Source organism: Pinus tabuliformis, chromosome 4_1 (assembly GCF_031772625.1).
Source record: "Pinus tabuliformis cultivar Carrire ecotype Pingquan chromosome 4_1, CPIR1, whole genome shotgun sequence".
NCBI lineage: Eukaryota > Viridiplantae > Streptophyta > Pinopsida > Pinales > Pinaceae > Pinus > Pinus tabuliformis.
This window is the reverse complement of record NC_142303.1, coordinates 306,367,796-306,392,047: the sequence shown is the minus strand read 5'-3', so window position 1 is coordinate 306,392,047 and position 24,252 is coordinate 306,367,796.

The window sequence follows — 24,252 nt, the reverse complement described above, 5'->3', positions numbered from 1 at the left end:
TCTTCTAAACAAATTTTGAGTTTAGAAATCTCTTCATATAGACCTTCTTCATCTATAGCATCCATGAAATCATCATCTTCAAAAGCCATTAAAAGTCTATAATTATTACCTTGTTCATATTCATCACTATTTGAAAGTCCATCACTGTCTTCATGAGTGTAATAGCTTTTCTTATTTACATTCTATTTCTCGTTCCATCTAACAGGTTCCTTACCTTTTTCAAGCTTATCTTTATGAGGACACTTTGCAGCATAGTGACCGACTCTTCCACAAGCAAAGCATTTGAAAGGTAACTTACCTCTGAATCTTCCAGCACCCCGTTGAAGGTTCTTGACAAAATTTGATTCTTCCACTTCTTCTAATATATGTCCTGACTCATAGTAATCTCCTTTTCCTGAAGCCTTGAATGCAACTTCTCTCCTATCTGATGGTCCTCCTTTCCTCATTTCGTAAGCAGTTAAAATTCCGTGCAGCTATGACATGGTAAGGTTTTGTAGATTTTGTTTTTCTTCTATTGCAGAAACTTTTGATTCAAACTTAGAGGACAAAGATCTTAGAACCTTTCAACCACAACAACCTCTTTTATTTCTTCACCCAAGTTTTTCATACAATTAACAATCTCATCTATACGTAGGAAATAGTTAGCTAGACTTTCATCATTGTACATTCTGAGATTTTCATACTGAATTCTGAGGGTTTGAAGTTTTGCTCGTTTTACCTATTCATCTCCTTCATAGCTCAGAACGATCTTATCCCACATTTCTTTTGCGGATTTGTATTGCATAACCTTGACGAATTCTGATTGAGATAGACATCCTAATAGAGTATTGACAGCCTTTGCATTTGTTTCATATTTCTTCTTACCAGCGGATCTGTAGGAGTTGCTGAAGGAAAAGTGTACCCTGTATCTATGATATCCCAGACTTCTGTACCAAGAGATTGAAGATAGCCTGTGACTCTTACCTTCCAATAGACGAAGTTGGTCCCATCAAAAATTGGTGGCATGATTGATGCTTCTCTCTCGTAGTTGCTCATGATAAGAGATCTTCCTTCAAGCGATCAAGCTTCTTCTGAAGGACCTGCTCTGATTCCAATTGTTGAAAATAATACTGAGAGGGGGGGGGTGAATCAGTATTATCAAATTCTTTTCAATATACCTTCCAGATTTATAATTTAATTTATTCTTTAGATGTTGACCATTAATTTGTATGTTAGTACCATATAATAATGAACAGGAACAAGAAAATCAGACAATCACACCAAAGAACACCAGATATAAGGTGGAAACCCAATGTGGGTGAAAACCACCTACTGCAATATGTCTCTATCTTCTTTCAATGAGAAACTTCTTTTTACAATGATTTTGTACTGGTGCAGTCCTTTACCAGTATGTAGGCTGCAACCTGCAGAGAGCTACAACCCTCTCTCATTTTCCAGACTCTCCTGGAAGGGAGCTACAACCCCCTTAGCTCTTGTACTAGCTGAGCTACTAGTACGTAGGTGTTCACCTACTGAAGGCTTCAACCTTCTCTTTTCTTCCAGGGACCACGTTTCATAAATTTTCAGACTGGATCCATGAACATCAAACAAACATCAAGTACATGTGTATCAACCAATCTCCTTTCCACAATCAACTACTAAATCAACCACTATCTTCTCAGAATGCAGTAACTAGAAAACAATACCAGTAACCAGACACCTATTCTGAACCCAGAACACTGCAGTAATAGACAAAAGCAGCTAAAATAAGTTTCAAGAAAAGTCTGCAACTTCACCAATATAAACCTGCGGATATCTGCACTTTGTCTGTGTCGATCTTGCGGACCTCCGCACCTGCACCTGTCGCTGAACTGCGCGCCACAGCACCTGAACCCGTGTCTGAACTACGCACCTCCACACTGAACCCGTGTCTGAACTGCGTACCTCCGCACCTTTTCCTTGATAGACCTACGGATCTCTGCACTTTCTCCTTTACTGGCCTGCAAACCTCCGCACCTGCACCATGTCGCACCTACAGTCCTGCGGTTATAGTGTTTTTCAGCCTTCAAGTATACCCCAGACTATTAGATTTACAGATCTAATCATGCGCCAAGGAGATCCCTACCCATCACTAGATCCACCTTATAAAACTCAGGTTTCTCCTTGATTCAGATCCAGCTATCACTCACCAACCGATCACCAAAATTTTAGATCTTTCTCACCTTTAGATATTCAATGCATAAGTACTCAACCAATTGATCTCCTTTCCTTTTTATAGACAAGCCCTTACTCAAACCATGGATCAAAACCATAGAAAGCCAATACAAGGGACCCAAAACCGGGGTTCAATACTTTAGAAACAAAAACCACAGACCAAAACCATAGGATCAAAAACGTCGGACTAAATACCATGGATCACCCACATGCGTGTGCTTTTCTCTGCATGAAAGTCTGTGAACTTTAGGTCCGCACCTTTTGTTCAGAGAACCTTCGGGTATGTCCGCACTTCTTGTTCGGAGCACCTACGGGCCCGCGGCTTTTGTTCGGCGCACCTGTGGGTATCTCATTTTCTATCATTTTGAGAGCCTAAACTGTGATTTGCCACTTGAGTGAGTTTCCATCAAGGACAACACTTATGCCATAGCGCCACACCTGTGTCATAATGCCAACAGAATGTTGATTTTGTTTGGACAGATAAATGTGACCATGCTTTTGAGGATTTGAAAAAGCTTTTGTCAACAACCCCAGTGCTTAGAGGTCCAAATTGGGACCTGACATCTCAAAGTTCATCAGATTCTTTAGACACAGCTATTGGAGCAGTCCTTGGGTAGGAAGAAGAAAAAAAACCATATGCAATCTATTATATTAGCAAGAATTTTTCTCCTGCTGAGTTAAACTATACTGTAACTGCAAAAGAATTTTTAGCTGTAATACATGCTGTAAATAAATTTAGACATTATATCACTGGTTATCCTGTTGTTTTATATACAGATCACTTTGCCATAAAATGTTTAGCAAATATACCAATTAAAAATGGTAGAGTAACAAGATGGTTGATTTTATTGCAGGAATTCGACATCACAATAAAAGATCGACCTAGGAAAGAGAATCCTGTAGCTGACTTTCTCTCACGAATGCCAAAGCCAATAGACATAGCAGCAGTCAAAGATCAATTTCCAGATGAATATTTATTCGTTGTTACTGTCAAAACAACCTGGTATGCTGATGTTGCGAATAATTTAGTAGTAGGAAAATTACCAAAACATCTAACCCCCAATGAACGAAAACAGATTGTGTAGCGTAGTACCCGATTTTCTTCGATTGGGGGCTACCTCTTTCATACAGGGGCAGATATGCACATCAGAAGATGCGTCCGTAAAGATGAAATATTTGACATTCTGAAAGCCTATCATGACGGACCGTGTGGCAGACATTTCGCAGATCAAAGAACTGGTCACAAAGTTCTGCAAACAGGGTATTACTAGTGTTAAAGAGAGATTCCATACAGGTTGGTAGAATTTTATGTTTGTGGAAAAACCTGTGAACAGTTTTGAAACCAATGTTTCGGACTAGCTTAGTGAGTCCATCATCAGGGCAATGTGATTTATATTTTGAGAAGAAAGAGCATGAAATTATGGAGCTATTAATAGTTATTTGAATCGATAGGTTTCTAGCTCTGGAAATTCTCATCTTCTCAAAATTTAAAGCATTGTTCATTATGTCCCTTGCATGGTGGGACTTAATGGTGTTAAAGAGAGATTCCATATAGGTTGGTAGAATTTTATGTTTGTGGAAAAACCTGTGAACAGTTTTTGAAACCAACATTTCGGACTAGCTTAGTGAGTCCATTATCAGGGCAATGTGATTTATATTTTAAGAAGAGAGAGTTTGAAATTATGGAGCTATTAATAGTTATTTGAATCGATAGGTTTCTAGCTCTGGAAATTATCATCTTCTCAAAATTTAGAGCATTGTTCATTATGTCCCTTCCATGGTGGGACTTAATGGTGTTAAAGAGAGATTCCATACATGTTGGTAGAATTTTATGTTTGTGGAAAAACCTGTGAACAGTTTTTGAAACCAACATTTCCGACTAGCTTAGTGAGTCCATCATCAAGGCAATGTGATTTATATTTTGAGAAGAGAGAGCGTGAAATTATGGAGCTATTAATAGTTATTTGAATCGATAGGTTTCTAGCTCTGGAAATTCTCATCTTCTCAAAATTTAGAGCATTGTTCATTATGTCCCTTCCATGGTGGGACTTAATGGTGTTAAAGAGAGATTCCATACAGGTTGGTAGAATTTTATGTTTGTGGAAAAACCTGTGAATAGTTTTTGAAACCAACGTTTCAGACTAGCTTAGTGAGTCCATCATCAAGGCAATGTGATTTATATTTTGAGAAGAGAGAGTGTGAAATTATGGAGCTATTAATAGTTATTTGAACCAGTAGGTTTCTAGCTCTGGAAATTCTCATCTTCTCAAAATTTAGAGCATTTTTCATTATGTCCCTTCCATGGTGGGACCTAATGGTGTTAAAGAGAGATTCCATACAGGTTGGTAGAATTTTATGTTTGTGGAAAATCCTATGAACATTTTTTGAAACCAACGTTTTGGACTAGCTTAGTGAGTCCATCATCAGGGCAATGTGATTTATATTTTGAGAAGAGAGAGCATGAAATTATGGAGCTATTGATAGTTATTTGAATCGATAGGTTTCTAGCTCTGGAAATTCTCATCTTCTCAAAATTTAGAGCATTGTTCATTATGTCCCTTCCATGGTGGGACTTAGTCCGAAATGTTGGTTTCAAAAACTGTTCACAGGTTTTTCCAAAAACATAAAAAAAAAAGGGTATTACTGGCCCACAATCTTCAAAGATGCAAAGAAATTTGTTCAAGCTTGTGACAGTTTCCAAAGAGAATGACACCGTGGACAGTTCGATGAAATTCCTTTGAACCCACAGCTAGTCATTGAACCATTTGAGCATTTGGCACTCAATTTTGTTGGTCTAATCAACCCATCATCAAACCAGAAAACATATATTTTGGTAGCAATGAAATATGTGACCAAATGGGTTGAGGCAAAGGCACTTCCAAGAGCTACAGAGGATTCTGTCATTCATTTCCTGTTCCATATATTTGTGCGATATAGCCTCCCAAGAGACATAGTCACGGAGGGGGGACTACAGTTTGCTGGTAATAAAATTGTTGCAACATTAAAAAACTATCATATTCAACATAAAATTACCACTCCATACTACCCACAAGAAAATGGCCAAGTAGAGAGCACGAATAAAGTAATAGAAGCAATACCATTGTGTCACACAGACGCGATTGGGCTACAATATTGCCGAAAGCCTTGTGGGCATACAGAACAACATGGAGAAACACTACCAGTTATTCACCATATCAGCTAGTATTTGGAAAGGAACCCATCTTTCCAATAGAATTCGAAATACAAACCTTGAGAACAACACAAGAAGTCGGTCTAGATTTAAATGAGGCCCAGATTAATAGACTACAGCAAATCAATGAGCTAGATGAAATCAGGCTCTTTGCTCTTCAACATACTGCATTAATCCAACAACAAAGAGAAAAATGACATGATGCCCTCATCAAAAAGAAAGTCTTCCATGAAGGAGATTGGGAACTCCTATAAGATTCCAAGTTTTAGGATTTTCTGGGGAAACTTCAGACTCACTGGCTGGGACCATATGAAATCCAGAAGGTGCATGATAATGGCACCATTACTTTAACTACCATTGATGGATCTGGACATACCTTTAAAGCAAATGGACACCAAGTTCGACTATACCGCAGACCACTTACTTGGGAATCCTTCTACCAGCAACTTCGAGAAGACTCTGACATGCAGATTCTGGCTGAGGAAGAGAACTCTTCCTCACCTTTGGTTCATTAAGTGATTTGATTACTTTTAAATTTTGTACATAATTCTTTTTGTTTTGTTTGTATAAATTACTCTCTGTACAAATTTCTGCATTTCTGCAACTTTTGCATTCTACTGTTCCTTTTTGAAGGAACAACATTTTCATCGCTTTGCTATTCCTTTTTGAAGGAACAACACTATTGCATTTTGCTATTCCTTTCGGAAGGAACGGAATTTTCACTGCTTTGCTGTTCCTTTTCGAAGGAACAACGCTTTTGCATTTTGTTGTTCCTTTCCGAAGGAACAACATTTCCACCATTTTGTTGTTCCTTTTCAAAGGAACAGCACTTTTGCATTCTGTTGTTCCTTTCTGAAGGAACAACATTTCCACCATTTTGTTCTTCCATTTCAACGGAATAGCACTTTTGCATTTTGTTGTTCCTTTCCGAAGGAACAGCATTTTCGCCGTTTGTTGTTCCTTTCCGAAGGAACAACACTTTCGCATTCTGTTGTTCCTTTTCGAAGGAACAACATTTCCGCTTTTTTATTGTTCCTTTCTGAAGGAACAACGCTTTCACTTTTTGCTATTCCTTTCTGAAGGAACAACACTTCTGCATTTTTGTTGTTCCTTTCCGAAGGAACAGCATATCCGCATTCTTGTTGTTCCTTTTCAAAGGAATAGCACTTTCATTTTTTGTTATTCCTTTCCGAAGGAACGACACTTTCATTTTTTGTTGTTCCTTTCTGAAGGAACAACACTTTTGTTATTTGTTGTTCCTTTCTGAAGGAATAGTACTTTCATTTTTTTTCTCTTCCTTTCCGAAGGAACAACACTTTCGTTTTTTTCGTTATTCCTTTCCAAAGGAACAACACTTTTGTTTTTTGTTGTTCCTTTCTGAAGGAATAGCATTTTCGCATTTTTTGTTTACGCTTGCTTTATTTGTTGTTCTGATTAAGGAACAGCTACAGTTCCTCTCAAGGAACAATAGTTTCGAGCATGTTTTTTTTCCTTTTTTTTGCTTGCGGTTTTTGTGTGCAAATATTCTTTTGTTGTCCCTCTAAAGAAACAACAGTTGTTCCATCTTGAGAACAACACTTTTGGAGTGCATTTTTCTTCTTTTTGTGTATGTGTGTTTTACCATTTAGAGAATTTTTTGTGAGTGATGGTCATTTAAGACACAACTATACATTTATGCAAGAATACAAAAACTAGAGGATACTGAAATCAGCAAATCACACAAAAAATTGTCATCTTTAGAAGAAATTGCTTTGAATTGATAAGAGAAAAGAGGAAAGGACACAACTATTTATCACCTTGCTGTCATTATTTTACTAATACCAATATGATTGATTATTTTTATCATGATGGTTCTTTCTAAATCCCCATAATTCTCTTTGATCATTATTATTGAATAAGAATAAGGGCATATTTTTCTCTATTGAGATGTTCAAACTTCTTCCACCATCCCTACTCTTAAGGAGTGTTGAACCACCCTCTGTATATAAATAGGAAAAGTGCTATATAAAAGAAAAGAAGAAAAAGAAAAAATGTTTATCTATATGATTACTAACATGATTTGTCAGATGAAGGATAGGGGGTCTCATCAAGAGCTAGCCTACCATGATCATAAGGAAGAAAGTGAAGTGGCATTCCCACTATGGCCACCACACCAGGGATATGATCCAAGAGGCACATCAGAAAAATAAAAAGTCCTTGGAACAAGAGGTCTCATCACGAGCCGGCCTGCCCACCTTTCACTCCTTCCTGGTGAATGGCATTGTGATTTATCTAGTTACCAAGCCAGCACAATGGCCTCCATTCTAACATTGTACAGCACTTTCCTAGGCATACACAAAGGATTATGGTTCCAAGGGTGAAATAAACAACTTTGTCAAGGTTATGGACACCTGTGGGCAACAGAGCCCTGCTGATGGTATTGAAGTCATATTTCTTATATACCAATAGTAACTATAAAACCCTTCTTCTTATATCTTTATAAGTGGTTACAAATGAGACTATGTATATAACCCTTTCGAACCTTTGATGCATGAAAATCATTTACAAATCAATCATGATGATAAAATTCAATAATGACCACATAAGAACTTTTATTCACATCAATTGTCCTATCCTTCATTTCTCGCATCATATCACGAAATTTCCATATTTATTAGCGATTCTATCGTACGCCTCAATTTCGGTAATCTGCTCATTTTTGTAAACATGGAATATCTCTATACGTTGTTCCTTTATTCCTCTATACCATTGCAGTTTAGCACGCTACTCCTTTATTTGACGGCCGAGGACGGCCTATCACATTACAGGGGGGCGCAAGTGATCTTCATAATTCGCTAGCATACGTGTCAGCTCATCATTCAAAAGAATTATGACTCGGGAATAGCAAGCCTAACGGTATTTTGTTTCCCAATATGGATGGCTTACTGTTCTAATTCCATTTCCGTGTTTTGATCTGCAAAAATTAGCCATAAGTTAGAAATTTGAATAGCTTGATGTTCCATCATCTTCTCTATGCTTTCTTAACAGTGAGCTAAAAATTTGAACAGCCTACTGTTCCATTGTCGTCTCTATGTTTTTACAGTGTGTTAAGCGTGAATAAGATGGGAGGAAGATCAATTCGCAGTGAGCCGTAGGTGTTAATGATCTCTGATGCTACAGGATAATTCCTAGCAAGGGTCGGATGGACAGCTTACCTTAACCATCTACACCAATCCAATGAGACAGTGACAATTGAGTTTCTGCAGAACTTGCAAGAAAATCATTCCATGGTGAGAGGGAGACAGATAGCAGTCACTGATGACATAACGCAGAAGTTTCAGGACTGCCAGCCACTGGACCTGTGTGGACTCTGAAAAAGGTGAGACTGCGAGACACCATAACCATCTTTCGGGACGAAGGGAAAAACCTTACAGTCAAAGGGAAAGAGTCCTGCTGGCAACCCTGGGAGAGTCGTGGGAAGAATTGGCAAGAACTATCTAGAGCCACATCACTTGCGATGGCAGAAAAGACGTGGTAAGACCATGCCATCTCAAACTTTTAGCCGTGTTAAAGCAAAAATGTGCTATGAATTTGCCTGCATTTTTTAATTTTTTATTACACGATGTTGCCCGAAGCATGAAGAAATCTCGTCACGTAGAGTCAATAGTAAGCCACCATGGGTTAATTCGACTGATAGTTAGCTATAGTCTTGCCCAATAGTAGAGTAGTTGGGAAGAATTGATTTTCTCAATAGATGGGGGACTAGCTTTGCCAGCCCCAAAATGAAAACATATTGCCAACACGTCCAGCAGACCTCTAAAACAAAGAAAATCTATTATATTGGCAAGGAGCAGAGGAATGCTGGGAAATTCCCAGGGAAACATTAGTCAACCTGTGGAAATACATGATTCAGAAGACAAACAACCCCCACAATTGGAAGGTGGGGAGAACGAAAAAGAATTGGAGGAAAATGATGAAGGAGAACCGGAGGAGGAGACTGAGCAATCCGGTCAGGAAGAAGGGGAGGAAACAGAGCAACGTAGCGAAAGTCCACTGCAAAACCCTCTGCAAGAAGATGAATTGGCCCAAATTCTGGCCAATATGGGCGAATATGTCCAATCTCACAGCCCACTCAACCCCCATACCGAAGAAGGGCCGCAGGAGCACTCTGCTCATGATAAAAGTGCATCCGAGGAACTGTGTGACGAGGAGGAAGAAGAAGAGGATCACTCTACTCATGATAAGAGTGTATCTGGGGAGAAGAGTGATGAGGATGAGGAAGAGGAACAATCTGTTCCTAGTCAGAATACACCCAAAGAATTGCATGATGAAGAAGAGGTAGAAGAAGAAGTCGCCCAGGAGACAAAAGAACAAACTAGGGTTTCTACCCCTGAAAGACCTGATCAGCAGAACTTTGAAGAAGTATCCCAAGAAGGAAACAAGGAAGTTGGCCAAGGCGAAGGTACAATGCATGAGATCCAAATCCCAGGCCTGAGAAAACAAATGGCTATTCCTTCCAAGAAGATAGAGGAAATTAAAAGATTATGAAAGGAACAACAGAGATTGCTTAATGTAATTAAGCAGCTTCGACAACAAATAAGAGTCTTAAAAATGGGGAAGAAATCAAAAGGAACCTCTGTGGAAAAATGTGCAACCACCCAGGCAAAACCCCATAAGAAAAAGACCAAAAAAACTCAAGTTGAACCTATTATTCAAAATCAAAAGGAACAGCATCTGGCTGTTGCCAATGTAGAAGTACAAATAGACAACGCACCAGCCTGTGACAAGGAAATCCAGACAGAGGCACTGTCCTCTAGTGAGAAGGAAACGCAAACTATAAAGACGAGATGTCGTAATAAGGAGATCCAAGTAGATCTCTAGCCCAAAATTATCATGTTGGATAATGACCCGAGGACAGTAACTCTGCGAAAAGATTTGGCACAAGCCCAACAAACAATAGAGAAACTCACAGAGGAGACTATTCCTCAAGAAAAATACCAGAAGTTACAATTGCAGTTGAAAAATATCAATGCATCAGAAAGCCAGGCCTTTGAAGGATGGCGAAAGGCAGAGGAAAGAGTAAAAAAGGTAACCCATAGACTAGACACAGTCATAAATCAAATGGATACATTATGTTCTCTGTATACTAATGTTCTAGCGTGTAAGGTACCTGCCAGAAACTATGCTTTGTTTTTAATGGAAAGATATTTACAATTGAAAATTAAAGTCGTCAAAGCAGGAGTACCTATAGAGATAAAAACCATTGATGACTTCATAAATTGTTGTAAGCATTATAGGGTGAAAGTTCAGCGATTGTTATGTGAATTTTATTTGCGCAATCTTGTATTAGATGGAGAAACAGAACAGAACCCTATACTTTTTTGGGTGATGTCCAACTACAAGCATTTATTTCTTTTGGTGTTAATCAAATAAAGTGGCTTAAAGCCTACAATGTCTTTCAAAGACAGGAGAATGGATTAGATCTATGGGTGAGGGGTGAACCTAGAGACCCATTGCAATTATGGAATAAACATAGGAGCCTAATGAGAACTCACGGTGTGATCCAAACATTGGGACCTATTCACACATTAGTCATCCAGCAAGGGGTAGAAAACTTCTTTACCATCAAAGACCTTGCCATAGCAGCAACCAAATTCCGATACCAGACTTCTAATCAGAATATCCAAAACAGAGAACCATTCAATTATGAGAATTTTAAGCTAGCTACTAAAAGCTTGGGTATCTATGGTGACCTCATTTTGAGAGAAGGCTCGTCTTGGTTAGGCTGTAGATTCCGAAGTCTAGTCATTTGGTACCTTGCACCAGGATATAGAGCCTTATATGAATTGCCTGAAGGTCAGACAGGGCATATTTTTGAATTGTTAGCTAGGAATCATGGTTGTAAACAACCTACTGAGAACCCTTCTCTAGCCTATTACCTAACTACCTTGCATGTCAATTACAATGTTTTCATGAGGGCATGAAAAAGGGTAAGCAGGGGGGTGTGTTGAGCATTAGAGAAGGTATGTAATTTCCACTTATTTCGTTACCTTTTCCTTTAATTCATAACTTCTGTACATTATGAAATGGGCATATGATGAAGGATTATGATAAATTTTAGGAGATTTGTGAGTAACATAAAATGACTAATTATTACCTTTTCCTATGCAGAAAATGGAAAAAATGGAAGATCGCCATTCCAAAGGAAAAGACAAGATGAAACCAACTGCTTTCCCTTTGATAGGGAACCGCATCCAAACGAAGCAATCTAGATTGGAGCGCATAAGCTAGGAAAAGGAAGAGGAGATACCAAATCGACGCAAGAGAATGAAGAGATAACTGAGAAATAACGATATGGCGAATCCCTCAGGATCCTCTGATCCTGAGGGATCACTACCTTAAAGAATATCTGTATCTTTGGTATTTCCACCTGGCCGCTATAAAAAGGGACAGCGTTGCTAGCCCAAGGGGCAGATTATTGTTGATCTATAGAATTCATTGTTGTAACTTAAACTTTGATCATCGAATCTCTTTAAAGAGCGATTACTATAACTCTGTTTTCATGATTAATACATAAACTTTGTTGTTGTTCTGTCTTTGATTCGAGAATGAAGAGATAACTGAGAAATAACGATATGGCGAATCCCTCAGGATCCTTTGATCCTGAGGGATCGCTACCTTAAAGAATATCTGTATCTTTGGTATTTCCACCTGGCTGCTATAAAAAGGGACAGCGTTGCTAGCCCAAGGGGCAGATTATTGTTGATCTATAGAATTCATTGTTGTAACTTAAACTTTTATCATTGACTCTCTTTAAAGAGCGATTACTATAACTCTGTTTTCATGATTAATACATAAACTTTGTTGCTGTTCCGTCTTTGATTCTAGAGTAATCACAGCAGTGCGTCCCTGGAGGCTAAGGGCTTGGCCCTAGTGGATCACTTGCTTCCTGTACCATTATTTTCCAATTCCAAGTCATGTGTGGTTTGATTTCTTTTATTTTCTTCATTCAGTAATATGTTGTTCCTTATCATTTCATGTATTGGCTTTGTTATATTTCATTCATATTTGAATAGTAAGGTTATCTTCTGCAACTGGAATGTTATGCTGTTCATTCTGAATTTATATCACATTGCCGTTCCTTTACAGATTGATATTATTGTATAACATTGATGTTCCTTTATAGATTACCATTACTATTCGTTTACAGAGTAATAGTTTTGTGTATTTATAGATTGGTACTATTGTCTACTTATCTATGGTTTATCTCTAAGTGTGATTGCTGTTCATTTGGACTGTTATTCCATGGTAACCACAATTGTTGTTTCTTCATAACCGTGATTAATATTTGTTATGCCGAAACCCAGATTACTGTTTCCCTCAGTATAGATGCGTTGTGTGTTACATTCGATTTAGCTTGTTGTGCATTTACATTTGATTCAGGTTGTTGTTCAATATTTCATAACTTACCTTAGTTTGTTGTTCCATTTTCGGTTTGCTGTTCAAATCATTTTTGAGGTAAAGATTGTTGCTTAATTCCTTTAGATTACAATTGCTGCTCAATTCATTTCTATAGGTTAAAGCTTTGTTGTTCAATCTTTTTAAAATAGATTAGTTGTTGTTCCCTTTCCTGTTAATTGAATTATCATTTCAAGTAATTGCTTTGGTGTGAACATAACGATCTGAAACTGTAGTGAACATTGACTATTGTTGTCCAGTTCCCAGATTGATGATCTTCTCCTTGATTACTTTTCAATTGCATCAATTTACAAAGGGAAGAGTTATCATTACTGCACCCTTGACTAATGAAGTGTTGTAGTTTCTTAAATGAATGATTTAGTTACAAATCATTTCAAGTTCTTGTCATTACATTTAGAGTTTGTTTCTAGCCTTTACTTACTTTTGCAAAAGCACTATACTACTAGCATTACCCTTGACAAGTGACCGCCTCAAACTAAGTACACTCTTTGAGATAACAAATCATACGTAGATTGATAGTTAATGTAGGGTAAATAGACTCGGTAAAAAATACCCTTTTTACTGCTCAACAACGTGTTGCACACACACTGAAGAAAATTGTTACTGTTGTTGACAAGATCAAAGATTCAAGACATGGCACGACTAAATTAATGTCACGTGAGGCTGAATCAAAGGATCTACAATTCGTGTTCATAGATTATCTGTGTGTAAGGGTAGGGAGAAAGGTATACAGAGTAGTAGTAGAAACTTAAAAGAGTCTTTAGGATGGATATCAATCTTAATATTTTTTACAATATTTTGTATTTTGACATTCTACGATATCTTTTTTAGATACCTGGAAGAAAATTTCCAACAAACAACTTTCCTGGAAATGCAAAAAGTAAAAAATTTGACAAACTGCGTAGTTTTTTTATTAGTAAGAGTTGTAATCTATCATCTCAATGTGTTGTCACTAGAGATGCATATAGAAGGATAAATGAAATTTGTATTCCTGTAGAGATAGCCAAGAGAGTAACATTTGTAGAGTGTGTAAATGTTTACAATAGGGAAAAATTGCAGAAAATTGTAGACTATGTTGACAAAGGAGGTAATTATTGTTCAAATGCATTCAGAAAAGCAATGAAGAAAGTTGAAATTGGTGAAGTGATCAACCATGGACTTCATGATGGGGATTTTGTTTTGATTAATTGTCCTCCAAGTGTCCAAAAACATTCATTGTAGGCATTAAAAATGTACATACATCTGGGATCTACAGTGATTATTAATCCTCTCATAAGTTGGCCACTTGGTGCAGATTTTGATGGGGATTTCATTCATGTTTTTTATCCCCAATCTTTAGAATATCAAGTTGAGCTTTTGCAGCTTCTAAGTGTGGATCAACAAATGTTTAGTTCCCATTGTGGAGAGGAAAACATAGCACTGAGTGTTGATAGTAGATACATTGTTGGTTGGTTAGTCATGAGGATATGATCCAATAGTTAGGCGGGGAGGTTAGGTTCCCATAGTTGTTAGCAATCCCAGGCAGGACTATGTACACCCCAGAGCTACTCTAAACGTTATTTCTTTAGTTGAAATAAAAAATATACATTGTTGGTTGCCAAGCTTCTATCCAGAAAATCTATGTTGGATAAAACCACACTGAATTAGCTATCATTATGGACTTTTGGAACCTTGCCTGAACCAGCAGTCACTAAAGTGCATGATGGAGGGCCATTTTGGATAGCTAGCCAACTTCTTCAGATGGCTTTACCTCGGAATTGAACTATGAGGAGAATGGGCTTCTCATAAGAAACAATGAAATAATATTATTCAATGGTGATAAAACACAATTGCTAAGTTCTCTGACTCAAATTTTTAATGCAATTGTTAAATGAAAAGGTCCAGGAGTGACAATGAATTGTTTGAATTCAGTTCAAAGTTTTTTTATTGAATTTTTAACCTTAAATGGTTTTAGTGTAGGTTTGGATGATTTGGTTCTTGCTCACTGTGTTTCTCAGAGAAAGATATCTATGGAAGAGTTAGGAAATGAACTTACTAAAATTTTTAGGCTTATGAAGCATGTGAGGTGAGGAAGATATGATAATGCCATCATTTCCCAAGTGGAGAAGCATCTACTTGGAGTGTGGGAAAATGTTACCAAGGCTATTTATTCTTCAAGTTCATTTTTTCTGATGGTTGACAGTGGAAATGCAAGATCTGCTAAGAAAGTGGTTCAACAGCTTGGCTTCTTAGGGCTTCAAATGTTTCGAGGAAAACGTTTCCTAGAGATTGGCTTAAAAATATTTTTTCACATCTTCCATTCAATGGTTCTCATCCTTTGGATCCACTCAATAAAGATGATTTTCCTATAAGTTTGTGGACTTGTTAAATCATCCTATGTTTGTGGATTAAATCACTGCGAGGCATTTATTCATTCTATCTCTTCTAGAGAAGGTATTTTCTATCAGAAGATGGGAATGAAAGAACTAGGAATTCTTTTTAAGAATCTAATGGCATTTCTACTTGATCTAACGATTTTCTATGATGGGACGGTCAAATATGCTTGTGGAAAATTTCTCATTCAGTTTGAATATGGGAACATAAACTCTTCAGTAGCATGTAATTCCTCAAACAATATGGAGTCTGGGAGTAGCTTGGATCATTCATCTCCAGGAGAACACGTAGGGACTCTGGCTGCTACAACAATTACAAACTCAGCTTACAAAGAACTTGTTGATTCCTATTTCCCCTTTGGACATCCTTAAGGTAGTTGAGATCATGTTCCTTACCTGTCATTAACGTTCTATTTCAGTATGATTTCCTTTTGTACAGTGGGAGGGCTGAATTTGAAGCCAATGACAACAAGAAATGTTAATGAGTAGATATAATTCTACCTTACAACCAAATGATAGATGGGTAATTATTCACATGAGAAGATGTTGTGCTGATGAAACACATTTTGAGGAGAAAGCTGCAAGAATTCAAGAATCTTTGAAGAGGATTCCTTTGAAATATTTTTCTCTCCAATTTGTTGTTGAGTAAGTGGATCTCTATGTTGCACCTTTTGTTTCAGTTGTGTTACACATAATCATAAAGGTGTCTTACTCTCCAGGTCAATCATCTAACCAATCTGATTCAGAATGCATTTTTGTATTTGAAGGTTGACCCTAATAAAAAATTGTGAATGAACTGCTTGTTGTTTCAAAGTTTCTAGTTGATAATTGTCTTCAACATTAATATTAAAGAAAAATACACCCTAGAATCTTTGATATGCAATGTTCTCATGTTTAATGAGATCTCTTTAAAAATTATGCAGTTCAAAATTTCAAACTAAATATGAATATCAAATCCATGATAATTGGCACATAATGTAGTAATTTATGTTCTGATTCTCTTTGTTCTTTTATCTTTTATCTTTTAATGCAAATGTAATAGAAAATGAATGCATTATAAACTAGTTTTGATCTTCTACTTGCAAAAAAAAAAAACTATCCTCTTCTACTTGCAAAAAAAAAAACTATCCATAGTAGACATGAGTTTACTTCACACTAGTATAAGAAACAATCATTTCACCTTCGACTTTATGAGAAATGTTTCATTAAGAAATTGAGTTTCTCAACCACATCCCTCTTCAAGTCACAAACACCTTTGCATCTGAAGTACAAGGCTACAAATATATTATTATTTTTGGATGTTTAGTGCAAGAATCTATTGTCACTCTAAACCCAATTTGAAATCCCAATACCAAATCCATGATAATTGATAAAAAAATGCATTAGTTTCTGTTTTGATTCTCTCTGTTCTTTTATATTTTAAATTTTAAAGAAAACACAATAGAAAATGCATATGTGATAAACTATTTTTCATCTTCTATAAGCAAAAGGAAGATTTATTCATGGTAGACATGGACTTCTTTCACATAGCATTCATCGGTATAAGAAACAATCATTTTACCTTCTACCTATTGAGAATGTTTCATGAAGAAGAAATTGATTTTCTCAACCACATCTTCCTTTAAGTTACAAGTACCTTTGCGTTTTATGTACAAGACTGCAAATTGATTTTTGTTTTCAGAAGTTTAGTGCAAGAATCTATTGTCAGCCTAAATCCAGTTTGATTTCAATTATGAGGTTAGGTGGAAATCAATTTAAGCTCATTATAGATTTTGATAATCATGATTCCTTTGATGCTACAACAAGAATCTATTACGATGGTGGAACATCTCTCTTTGGATAAGAATACTTCCAAAATACCATTGAGGCTTATTGAAACATTCAAGTAATATGCAGTACCCTTTTATGTTAGTTTCAGTCAATTTTCCATTTACATCATGTTCATGGTTATAGGAAAGTATGTGGATGAGAATTTTTTTAGTAGTGGTAGCAAGGAACTGCTTTTCAATGATATTCCTTATAGTGCAGCTGCAACTGTTTCAGGTGAGTTCCTTTATGTTGTAGTGAGAAAGTATTGGATTCAAGAGGATGTTATATTCTTCAAGGATGTACCTCCAAGATACCATTGAGGCTTCTTGAAACATTTAGGTAATATGGCTTCCCTTCTATGTAAATTATATTATTCATTCCTCTATCTGCATTATATTCCTTTCATGGTTTGAAAAAAGTACATGGACAAGGTGGAAGTTTTATAATGTTAGCAAGCTACAATGTTTTGATTATTGTCCTTGTTGCTCAACAACTATTATAGGTGAGTCCCTTTGAGATTTAATGTTAACTGTTTAGTGTTTAAGAGTTGTAATATATGATCTTGATGTGTTGTCATTGGAAATGCATATAGAAGGATAATTGAAATTGGTATATCTATAGAAATAGCCAAGAGAGGAACATTTGTGGAGCGTGTAAATGTTTACAACAGGGAAAAATTGCAAAAAATTGTACAAAAGGGACAATGTAGAACCTATTTTGACTAAGGAGGTAAGTTTTGTTCAAATGCATTTGGAAAAACAATGAAGAAAGTTGAAATCGGTGAAGTGATTAACCGTGGACTTCATGATGGGGATTTTTTTTTGATTAATCGTCCTCCAAGTGTCCACAAACATTCATTGGAGGCATTCGTACATCTGGGCTCTACAATGATTATTAACCCTCTCATATGTTGGCCACTTGGTGCAAATTTTGATGGGGATGGCATTCATGTTTTTTATCCCCAATATTTAAAATCTCAAGCTGAGCTTTCTCAGCTTCTATGTGTGGATCAAAAATGTTTAGTTCCCATTGTGGAGAGGAAAACAACACTGAGTGTTGATAGTAGATACATTGTTGGCTTCCAAGCTTCTATCCAGAAAATCTATGCTGGATAAAACCACACTGAATCAACTATGAATGTAGACTTCTAAAAAATTTCTTGAACCAGTAGTCACTAAAGTGCATGATGGAGGGCCTTTTTGGATAGCTAGCCAACTTCTTCATATGGGTTTACCTCCGGAATTGAACTGTGAGAAGAATGGGCTTCTCATAAGCAATAGTGAAATAATATTATTCAATGGTGATAAAACCCAATTGCTGAGTTCTTTGACTAAAATTTTTAATGCAATTGTTAAGTGTAAAGGTCTACGAGTGGCAATGAAGTGCTTGAATTCAGTTGAACATTTTTTTTATCCTTAGATGGTTTTAGTGCAAGTTTGGATGATTTGGTTCTTTCTCACTGTGTTTCTCAAAGAAAGATATTTACGGAAGATCTAGGAAATGAACTTACTAAAATTTCTAGGCTTATGAAGCATGTGAGGCGAATAATATATGATAATTCCATCATTTCCCAAGTGGATAAGCATCTACTTGGAGTGCAGGAAACTGTTACTACGGCTATTTCTTCTTGAAGTTCCTTTTTTCTGATGGTTGATGGTGGAAATGCAAGATCTTCCAAGAAAGTGGTTCAACAACTTGGGTTCATAGGGTTTCATATGTTTCTAGGGAGGAAAATGTTTCCTAGAAAGTGGCTTAAAAATCTTTTTTCACATCTTCCATTCAATGGTTCTCATCATTTGGAGCCACACAAGAAATATGATTTACCTAAAGTTTGTGGACTTGTTAAATCATCCTATGTTTTTCGATTAAATCACTGCGAGGCATTTATTCATTCTATCTCTTCCAGGGAAGTTAATTTCTCTCGGCAACCAATACCCTTATTGTATCCTCTTTCCCTATATGCTATATGATTTCCATCGTTGCCTACTTAAGGGCTGATAAATTTGTAGATTCAACAAATTGTCACATCACCAATGTCACTCAGCTAGAACATCAATACAACGTCAAACCATAATGGCATCAATACAAGACTTATCTAGTAGCATACCACCATGAAAATAACACAACAACTATGTAGATTAGCACATCACAAACTTTGGCATATACAATCACCAACACAATGATCTCAACCTCAATTACAACAACTCAATACAAATTTCTCAATACCCTAGCAACAAAAACTTTAACCATACAAGCAGCAATTACTAGCATTCATACAGTGACAAAGCCCTAGCTCATCATCATTTCTACTACAAACCCTAGCTCATTACCCCAACAACAATAGCATAACCTCTGCTCACAATAATACCAAATATCTCTGCATCATAAAACCTTTCTGCCCATCGATTGTGACAAGCCCTAGCAGCATACATTCATAAAACCCTAGCAACAATCATACTCTTACCATGCACCTAATTGCCATGTTAACCAACAACATACACTGAAATACGTAGGCAGTAAGATGTTATAAATTTACTCAGCCATACCCATGTTCTCTGACAAACTCTTTGTATTAGTACCATACAATAGATAGTTGCACAATTCATTAACTACAGAACAGTATCATTACAAACCATAAGGCAACCAACCACTCATCAAGGTATTAAACCCATACATTACATCCTCTCTTAGGTCAACAACATATATATGAACTATATCAAACTGTCATACAACACTCTGTCCCTATAACCACATCAGTTAGTACCATGAATAATGTCTTTCCATCAAACAAGTTTTATTCTGCCCTCAAGAAAACTCATCCAAACACCTCATCCCTCAGCCATACATATTAATAGACTTATACTCTACCCTTAGCAGCATATATCTCAACATGGCTCACACTTAGCTAAAACACAACAATTCTACCATACTGGCAAAAGGACACACCATAGCAATATATCAATAAAATGAGAGCTACAAGATCATCTATGGCAACATGATCCCTACAAGCATATTGTTAGCACAAGGAATACACAATAGTAGCAATCCTCTGACTCTATGCTCTACTTATTATATTTGCTTCAGATGTCTTTAATCTCTGTCATGCACACTGGTAATTGTCTCAGTCATTAGTTCTGGAATAATGCAACTTCATTCGCACTAGCAACTCATTCCAACACACATGATCATGCACATAGTTACACTTACCACGCATTGTCTAACAATCTCGTGCTACAGGTGCCATACTCCATTCACTGGAAAATACTTTGTATGATCACTTTTCCATCATAGGCAGATTTAATTTTTCCATGCACACAGGTTCCTTTTGGCTCAAGTCAATCTCTGCTAATTCCACTCCAAACTCAAATAATGTTCTCACACTGCATTCTGACCAGATTCCATGCACACAAGTGTCTCAGAGACTACATACGCACCATCATAATATGCTTTGACAATCATGCCTTTGATCCTTTATACCTGAGCTAGAAAAATTCAAAAGAAACCAAAACATAAAATATATGTGCCTATGTCAAAGCAATCAGAAGTTAGAACGATCCATCTTTAGAGCCAGACCAATCCACAGAAAAGGTAGTCTTCAAAATGCTCAGATTGATCACCCTAAAGTGCACTCCCAATTGTCTAATCACCTTGCATATTTAACCAAGTCGATTTGTTGATTACCATGGGAAAATACCCTAGATTCTTTGATGGCATTTCGAAACTAATGATGGACCAATTTAACCAAATTAATAAAATAATCTTTAAGTGGGGTGCTTGGACAATAATTAACTATCGATGACAAAAAATTTCCATTAAATCCACTATATATTATCTCTAGAAATTAATTAAACAAAAAAAGACGTTGGACTTAGCCATGGCAAAATGCTATGGGAATTACAAGCTACCCTAGGTGTTAAAATTGGAAACAGGGCCAAACTACATGTGGGTAATCTTATTTATGGAAACTAATAATTTTCTTGGATCCCTCTCATCGAGAGGTGTAGGATTGATCTAAAGATCATCTGATTCCGATAAGTATTTATGAAGATATGAATTTATTTTGATTATGGACAAATTGTCAAGTCGGCCAGCAACTTATGTAGGCTCAGAAGCCCAAAAATCATGTCTATTCAACCTCTACATTTTAGTATAAATAGAAGAGGACTTGAAGTCATTTGTCACACACACATACTCTTCATGTGATCTCCTCCTCTCCACGTCTTTGGGTTTTGTTGAAGGAGAGACAATAAGAGTATACACTGGCCTAAGTAAAGATGATGCCCTAGCCACAGAAAGGATGATTCCCTAGCCGTAGTAAAGACTTAATTCTGCTAAGAAAGGAGGTTCTAAACGCAGCCATAAGATGCCCTAAGTCACAGTTAAAGGGAGACTCAACACGCAGTCCATGAAACCAGAGTAATTAGATTCTTATACGTTGTTCTATACGCAGTAAGAAGAGGGACTTCGCTATCCCTATAAACACAGTGATGGAAGATGATTATCACCTTGAAGAGAGGCACTTATGTTGTCCTAAAGGAGGCTCCTACACCGTCCTAGGAGAACCTTTAACGCAGGTAAGAAGATGCCCTAGGTGCAGTTCAGTGGGTGCCCAATGCACAGTCATAATGTCCCCTAGCCGCAGGCTAATGAAGAATCCTATACGTTGCGTAAAGGAGGTCTAAACGCTGGCAAGGGAGACCTAATCATACGCTGTCCTTAAGCTCCCTAAACATTGTCCTGAAGGAATCATGAAGAAATCATCTAGCCACAATCAAGGAGGATGTATATACACAACTAGGACAAAACTTATATATGCTACCTATATGCTATCCTAAGCCGCAGTAAGAAGGACTATAAGAGGCCCTAATCTCAGACTTGAAGGTGCTCTAATATGTTGTCACAACTACAGCTATTGAAGGGAGCTTCTATATGTTGCTAAGGAAGTTGAGCCACAACATAAATAAGACACATATCAACGTAAAAGAGATGCATGGAAATTCTTGTAATAGCATATTAAATAATGTTGTTCTAAGGCATGAATAAGGTACGTTTGGGAGTAGCAGTCACTAGATAAGAAGACAAAGGGAAACGCTACTATTTGGGATCTTGTTTAGGCTTGTTGAAGAAGTCTACAACTACAGCTAGCTGCTTTGCTAGGCCACAAGCCATAGCAAGCAGCTAAGGTTGTTCCAAGGCAGTACTATAGTTTAACTTGAGTTTAGATGACAGCATGGATTAGGAGAAACTCTCCTAGGAAGACTGAAGCCCTTGAAGGGCTTAGTTATCTAACAACTTGGAAGCATGGTGTTGAATACAGTAGTAAGTATGGTATAGCAGTGACACTATGTACAGCAATGATTAACACTAAGTGCAACACGGTGAGCTACAACTCATGGACAAGATGCAGCACAATGATAGGTGAAGGAGTCACCTTGGAGAATCAGTTGAAGTAGCATGTCTTCAACTGATCTCATGTAGAGATGATCTATTCTCTTATCTAGAAAGTCAAAGTGTTGACTTGTGTTGTAAATGTACTTTCTCTCTCTCTCTCTGCTGAATTATTAAAGAACATAAAAGAAGAATTGATCAAGGGTTTCCCCACATTGGGGTTTGTCCCTGGCTAGCGCCACATCCTGTGTCCTCTTGCTTTGGCTTGTCTTATGCAATTTATGTTTATGTTCTATTTGTAGTTTACTTTAAAGCTGATGTGATTGCTAATTTGGAAAAGATATTGAGCTAACTGTGAAAATTGAAATAAATTTCTCTAAGCATAGAACATACCTAAAATTAGCATGGTATCGGAGCTGAGGTGAAGACAATGCCCAAGCTAGAGTGAAAGAGCAATCACCGAAGATAGTTGGGAAAAGACAAAAGGATTAGTGGATTCATCATCCCTCTTCCAATTCACCAAGGGTGAAGTCAAAGCAAAGAATATTATCAGAATGGTGCAGTAGAATATGGGCTACCTAAAGATCACTTCATTAGAAGACCAGATCTCAGGGTGGAAGGAAAGGCTGATAACTAGTTCGGCCATTATGCGAAGAAGTGTTCGAATGGAAGGGACACATCACTTGATGATGATAACAACAGGGACATATTTAATGATCAAAGGAATGATAGGTAATGCAGGTCATCACGGAAATGGCCAACTCTTCATAGAAAGCAAGGAACCCCAGGTATGAAGAATCTAATGTTGTTTCTGATAAGATAAAGAAGCATTATCTTGTATTGGCCCTCTCCTTTAGATTCTTTGGGAATCTAGCTCATAGATTGTAGTGCTTCAAGGCACTCCATCGGATATATGGGTGCACTCTCTAATTTGGTAGAGATGGAAACAATGGTGGGATTATTCTTGGAGTCGATGCCACCTATCCTGAAAAGGGTGTAGGGAATGTTAACTCTCAATTGAATGAGGGTAACTCGATTCATTTATAGAATCTCTTTTATGTGCCTGATCGCAAAAAGAACCTGGTGTCCATTTCAGCAATGGAAGTCAAAGTTTTCAGGGTGGCACTCATCGATCGAAAGGTACGTGTTTTAAAATAGAATTTTCAAAGATGTTTTTGAGTTTAGGGTTGTATCAAGTTGCAGTAAGTCCACTGGGGACCATGTCCATTGACATATAGCACCGAAGGTCTGTGAGTCAGATGGTGATAGGGATGCTTGAATTCAAAAAGAGCATGAATGTACATGTCTGAGATGTACCAAAGGAAAATCTTACAAGGGGACCATTCCCCTCATGTAGCAGGTCCACAGGTTTGGAACAACCCGAGGGGTTTGAGATTGATGATCAGGAATCTCACGTATGCAAGTGGAAGAAAGCCCTCTATGGCTTGAAGCAAAACTCCCCAGGCATAGTATGAGAGGATTGATAGCTATCAGATGAAGCTGAGATTCACTAGGAGTGAAACTGATCCAAACCATTACCCGAAGGTTGTGGATGATGGACCTCTCATACCGGAAACTTATGAGGACAACCTATTTCTGACAGGTGCAGACCCTCTCATTTGCAGAAGAAAGAGGGAGTTGGATTCCAAATGTGGAATGATAAACTGCAAGCCCGTGACTACCTCGTGGATCTTAGCTTTCAAAATTTATATGGTAGTTATGTCGGACCAGATTTGGGAAATGCCTCTGAGTTTCCTAAACTCATTCACATTGATGTTCTTAGTGAACTTCTGTCCGAACATATGTTTTGCAGTTAGCATGGTGAGCTCATATTTAGTTGAG